The following is a 6,110-nucleotide window of genomic DNA, read 5'->3' as shown; positions in this document are numbered from 1 at the left end:
TGTTGTTTTTTTGCATATTATCTCCATGAAGTAATAACTAGTATTAGAGTATGTTAAAATGTGACAAAACATTGGATTAGCAGTATTAAACATGTTTTTATTACATAGTTTTCACACAGTATATCAGTAAATATGTTTCTTTGCTTCAAAAATTAAATACATGGTGTCCAGCTGGGTGGACATTTTTTCAACACCATGAAAAATAAGTTCATACATTTTTTTTTTTTTTTTTTTCAATTTCACTTTTTTTAATACCTAAAGAGGAAGAAAAACACTCAGGAAAAAAATCTTAAGGTTCTCATAATTCATGCATGAAAGGGTTAAAAATTAATTTAGCAGCAACCATAATAGCTCAAATTGTAGGTCTAAGCAAGTACTTCAACATGCCATTAAGGAATAATAACCAAAGATTTAATAAAAACATGAATTTCTCATCATTGACAAAGTAACACAGTGAGGAAAAATATACAGCAGTTATTCAAGGTTTGGAAAAAATACCTAAAAGTGCTGTTCCTCAAGAAAAGTGCAAATATTTAGCATACCAAACTTTTCTTAATATATGAGAGTACATTATATCAAAAAATGAAACTGATATCATTTTTTATTTAGTTTTAACAGACATGAATTCATGGTAACAGAGTGAGAATCCAAAAAAGTAACAGTGAGGTGTTTAACTGTGATGCACCAGAATAATAATCAAAGATTTTATTAAGATACTGATAAAATTATCAGTCTTTGGCAACATATGTTTCATTACTATATTTAATACACATCTGTCTGCTGTTTTTTTTATAACATTCAAAATCATTATAGTATTTGTTTACTATGAAATATAAGATTAGACACATGCATATATTTGGAACATATTTATTTACACATTTCTATTTACATTCTGAATTTATGCTGTATACATTCATTTACAACCTTTACTGTTCTTCATTTACACCACAGGTGTCAAACATGCGGCCCGGGGTCCAAAACCAGCCCGCCAAAGGGTCCAGTCCGGCCTGCGGGATGAATTTGCAAAGTGCAAGTTAGGGCATCGAACTCAAAAATAATATCATAATAACCTATAAATAATGACAACACCAATTTTTTTTCTTTTTGATTTAGTGCAAAAAACAAATTGTGAAAATGTTTACATTAACAAAACTATTCTTTAACAATAAAATGTGAATAACCTGAAATGTCTGAAGTAAATTAAGTGTCATTTTAACAATATTCTGCCTGTTACTGATTGTTTTGTGCCTTTGTAGATTGGATCTGTAATGCATATGTGCAAAAGATAAGTCGAGGCAGAATATTGATAAAATTCTAATTACATTTCTTAACAAATTTCATTTTTTTCAGGTTATTCACATCCTTTTTGTTTGGATAATTTGTAAGTGTAAATATTGTCATAACTGAATATTATTTTTTTGTGCTAAAAAAATTTGGAGTTGTCATTATTTATTGGCTATCATGCTATTATTTTACTGGTCCGGATCACTTTTGATTAAATTGGGCTGAATGTGGCCCCCAGAAGAAAATGAGTTTGACACCCCTGATTTACACTGTATTCTCATATTTTCTTTTATATCCAGTTGTAATTCAGGTACAAATAAAAAAAAACACTGTTTTAGAAACTAGAGATATATGTCTTTCATGCTGAGTAATCAAAAATATTGTTTTAGAGAAAAAAAAATTACCCTGATGTTCACTCCCACATGGCCAGGCCCATATATCAGGAATTCTATCTGTCCTTCCAGTCGTCCTTCTGTCCATCTAATATTTTTGTCCACCCCATTTCTTGGACACTATTCACTCAATTCTTTTCCAGTTGGACACACATGTTCTTTACATGTGCCTTTCTCCCACTGTTTTGCATTTCCATTTGGGTATTAGTCATCTCTGCTTCCTTTTTCACCTGTTGAAATGGAAATACTAATACACCTTAGATTTTTTCTTCAGGATGTACTTGTGACTGTTGTCCTGTGGTTACCTGACAGAGTTGCCCACACTAAAGTATTTATACTGTTATGATGAATGATGATGAAGAAGCCCAGTTCTGTGATGCTGAAATATAGATGTGTGTACGTCTGTGTGAAAGCTGTGTCTAAAAGGGTCTGAATACTGGATACGACAGAACCCAGAGGTCATTCTGGTCTGTCACAGAACATGGTGGATCATGTACAAGATATTTACTAATAATTACAGTGTTCATTTCGAAGGTTTACATGAATATTGTGCTCAAACCTTAAATAAAGGACTTTCACAGGGTTTCATTCTGTCATTTAATTAAATGCTAAAACATTTAAAAAGCACTTTCAAGTTTTAATGATAAAATGATGAAATGTCTTTTAGTTTTAAGGATATAAACATAAAAAGAGTTAGAGTCACCTTCCAAAATCCCAGATATCTTAAAATTCCAGAGTTGGGGGGGTTAGATATATACCACTGAACATGTAACCCATAGTCTTTAACCCTTTCATGTGTGAAATATGAGAACCTTGGTAAAGATATTTTTCCTGAGTGTTTTTATTCCTTTATAGGCATGAAAAAAAACAGTGCAATCAAGTTTTGATTTTTTTTTTTTTTTTATGTTACAAAAATGTCCACTCAGCCGGACACCATGCATTAAATTTTTGAAGCAAAGAAACATGAATTAAAAACTAATATCAGAAAGTGATATGGAAAGCTATGCAATACAAACACTTATCATTCACTTTATGGAGATAATATGCAAAAAAAACTTTTTGTTTAACCCTTTCATGCATAGTGGTCACTACAGTGGCCAGTTATTCTACAGCTATTCTCTTGTATATTCATGGATTTTGTTGTTTTAGGTTCATATCAGCCTACACATTTATGCACACACGCTTATGCACCACCCCATACACTGACATTGAAAACATTACTGTAACGTTGCTATTCTTGATCAACCTGATCTAACATGTTCGAGTGTAAATCAGTTCCTTGTTATTGTTATTAGACTGTAATTAACAACAAGTTGTTTTTTTTTGTTTTTGTTTTTTGGGCATATTATGACCATGAAGTGAGTAATGACTAGTATTAGAGTACACTACAAATAAAAAGTTTTTTTTTGTTTTTTTTTGTTTTTTTTTATGTCATTTTTGCCATTTGTAAATAAAACTATGTCTGGTCATTAAAAAAAAAAAAAAAAAAAATCTGTTTCAATTCAATTCACACACAAAAAAGTAAAAAGTGTTGTGCAAGAATCCCAACTGAAAAAAATAGCCCAAAAATTAAAAATATCCATAACTTTTTGTTTGTAGTGTATGTTAAAATGTGAGAAAACATCCAATTAGCAGCATTCAGTGTTTTTATTTCATAGTTTACACTCAGTATATCAGTAAATACATGTTTCTTTGCTTCAAAAATTAAACACATGGTGTCCAGCTTGGTGGACATTTTTGCAGCTCCATGAAAAATAGCTTCATAAAAAAAAAAAAAAAAAAATTAATCACATTGTTTTTTTAATGCCCAAAGAGGAATAAAGAAAAAAAAAAAACTTGATTAATGTTCTCATAATTCATGCATGAAAGGGTTAAAAAAAAACCTGTTAATTACAGTCTAATAACAATTAGCAATTGATTTACACTAAAACATGTTACTGCAGATCAGGTTTATCAAGAACAGCATAGTTACAGTAATAGTATGAATGTCAGTCTATGGGATGATGCATAAGTGTCCACTGTGTTGGCTGATATGGAACTAAAACAACAAAACCCATGAATATACAAGAGAACAGCTGGAGAAGAACTGTCCACTATAATGACCAGTATGCATGAAAGGGTTAAGTGCATGTAGATCAGGGATGTCAAACTCATTTTAGTTCAAGGGTAGACCAGTAAAATTATAGCATAATAGCCTATAAATAATGAGAACTCAAATTTTTGTCTTTGTTTTAGTATATTTATAAACTATCCTGTCAAAAAAAAGAAAAAAAATATAACCTGAACAACCATAAATCACGTTATTTCATCAGTACTGTTGTCAGGATCTGTGTTGATCTCTGGCTTTAAAATAATAGGTTTCAACTACACTGAATCTAAGAGATAGATGACGCAAATAAAAGTGTCTCCGTTAAAAACTCAAGCACAAAAAATATGTTTGAGTCAAGTGTTAGATTTCAGATGATTTCAGTACTTTCCATGTACAGGCAGCCACTATAGTTTTTGAATATTTATTAGTCAAACATAGTGGTTTTTGTGTTGTAATTGTTTGGAGAAGTGTATGCATTGGAAGCATTGCTTTCATCCTCCATACTCCATCACAAGCACAGTTCTGTCTAAGTCACCATGTAGATCTATGGATTAATATTAAGATCCTTTATTGTCAGTATACAGTACATGCACCACACACTGAAATTTAACCTCGACTTTTAACCCATCACTAGAACATGCAGGAACACACCACACACTGCAGACTAGGAGCAGCAGGCTTGCCACCCAGGGGGTTAGGTGCCTTGCCTTGGAACCTTTGGTGGGCCAGTTTTGGCCCTGGGCCACATGTTTGACACCTGCGCTCTAGTCTATCTATCTATCTATCTATCTATCTATCTATCTATCTATCTATCTATCTATCTATCTATCTATCTATCTATCTATCTATCTATCTATCTATCTATCTATCTATCTATCTATCTATCTATCTATCTATCTATCTATCTATCTATCTATCTATCTATGGACATTCCTGTCCAGTAGGTGGTGGTAATGCCCCTCCAGTTGCTTTGCCAACTGGCAGTAGCAGCAACATTTTGCTGCTAATAACGTACTGCATGTGTTTGGATGAAAGTGATGTGGTTCTACATTGCATTTGTATATATAAGCTATTTATTACAAAAAATGTTTGTTATAACTGTGTAACAGCACAACAAGAAAGAGAAAAACTAACGATCAGGCTCTCAGGTTGTGTGAACCTATGCTCTCATTGGCTGGCGTTCTGTGACGCTGTGCTCTCATTGGTTGATGTTCTGTGACGCTGCGCTCTGATTGGTTGACATTCTGTCATGCTGCGCTCTCATTGGCCGACGTTCTGTGACGCAGCACTCTCATTGGCTGGTGTTCTGTGACGCTGTGCTCTCATTGACTGGCGTTCTGTGACGCTGCGCTCCCATTGGCTGACGTTCTGTGACGCTGCGCTCTCATTGGCTGGCGTTCTGTGATGCTGCGCTCTCATTGGCTGGTGTTCTGTGACGCTGCGCTCTCATTGGCTGATCTTCTGTTATGCTCCAGTCTCATTGGATGACGTTCCGTGACGCTGCGCTCTGATATGTTGATGTTCTGTGACACTGCACTCTCATTGGCCGGCGTTCTGTGACGTTGCGCTCTCATTGGCTGGTGTTCTTTGACGCTGCGTTCTCATTGGCTGACGTTCTGTGATGCTCAACTCTCATTGGCTGGCCTTCTGTGACGCTGCGCTCTCATTGGCTGGTGTTCTGTGACGCTGCGCTCTCATTGGCTGATGCTCTATGACGGTCCGCTCTGATTGGCTGGCATTCTGTGATGCTACACTCTCATTGGCTGGTGTTCTGTGATGCTCCGCTCTCATTGGCTGCTCAAAACAAATAAATGAATGAATGAAAAAAGCCTTTTTTGTTTGAAATCATTGCTTCCTGGTGCTTTTTAAGGCTAAAAACTCAAGAAAGACTGTTCTAGGTAATGCGCAAATGCCCATGTTCCTGTGACTTTAATAAAAGAAGCCTCAAATCATCGCAACTTTCAGCGCAACTTTTTGGAAAAACTGCCGCAAAATCAGGCATTTTAGGCCGCAACAATCAAAACAAAATCCCGCGAAATCCTGGAGGGACTGGGTATTCTACTGCAGCCTACTGTACCACAGTCCAGTTGTGAATTGTACAAGTGATCCATCTACTGGTGCCTGACAGCTTGAGTGGCAGCTGACAGCCTGCCTTACATATGAGTTAACTGCCATATCAAGTAGCCAATCGGAGAAGAGCTTCTCTAGCCAATAAGAGGCAAGAAAGGCGGTACCGTCCCCTACCATCCTGCATTTCGCAAATTTGTGCCCTGCATGAGTTAACAAATTGGCCTCCAGTTCGGTAGGTGGCGCTAATGCGCATGTGAAGTCGAGTGCCTGCTGAC

Source organism: Sphaeramia orbicularis, chromosome 21 (genome assembly GCF_902148855.1).
Source record: "Sphaeramia orbicularis chromosome 21, fSphaOr1.1, whole genome shotgun sequence".
Taxonomy (NCBI): domain Eukaryota; kingdom Metazoa; phylum Chordata; class Actinopteri; order Kurtiformes; family Apogonidae; genus Sphaeramia; species Sphaeramia orbicularis.
Note: the sequence above shows the minus strand (reverse complement) of the source record.